Below are 777 nucleotides of genomic sequence, written 5' to 3'. Positions count from 1 at the left end.
CATAAGATTTCGAGGTTGTTTGTCTAGTGCAACATAAATCCTAGCCACATCTTTAGGCTTTTGCACAATCACGTTGTGCGATTTAAGCCCTAACTTGCCTTAAGATCCGAGGTTGTCGTTCGTTACGACATAAATCTTCCTATCTTCCAGGCTATTTGTATGATTGCGTCATACAAATGTTTGTCCTAAGTAATAAAACTGGTAGGGTGAAACATTTAATAATATCTCATCAAAATTGAAGTCAAACCATAAGATAGTTAGGGAAGTTATCGAGGTTCTCCTTATAATCTGTGACTTCCCATAGTTTTCTTTTTTTGGATTCTATAACAAATGTTTCAAATTTGAGACTTTACCATTTGACACTCCTTTGTTCGACCTTAAAAAGTCAAACCCTTTGAACTTCTTGAAGAAAATATTTTCTGATCTAAATCAAGAGTTTTCTTAGGTGACTTCGGTTGTCTAAGATGTAATTAACTATAGGGGTTTGCCCTTATAGAAAATTTTAGAATACAACTTAATATAAATCTTTTCTAATCTTTCATATTACATAGGGGAAATTTATCGGTCAACATAAAATGGTTTCGCAGACTAAAACGGATGTTAAACATTCTTTGTTTATTTAATTGAGATGCACTAGTAAAAATTGTGTATTTTTCTCGGGATAAATGTATTACTTACGGTGTCGTGATCGTTTATTTAAACTATTATTTATATGAGATCGGTTCGGTCTCGTATTTTCAAAATTAAACTATTAATTTCAAAATACGAAATCCAAAA

This window comes from Phalaenopsis equestris, unplaced genomic scaffold (assembly GCF_001263595.1).
Source record: "Phalaenopsis equestris unplaced genomic scaffold, ASM126359v1 Scaffold000002, whole genome shotgun sequence".
Classification (NCBI taxonomy): Eukaryota; Viridiplantae; Streptophyta; class Magnoliopsida; order Asparagales; family Orchidaceae; genus Phalaenopsis; species Phalaenopsis equestris.
This window is presented reverse-complemented; position numbering follows the sequence as displayed.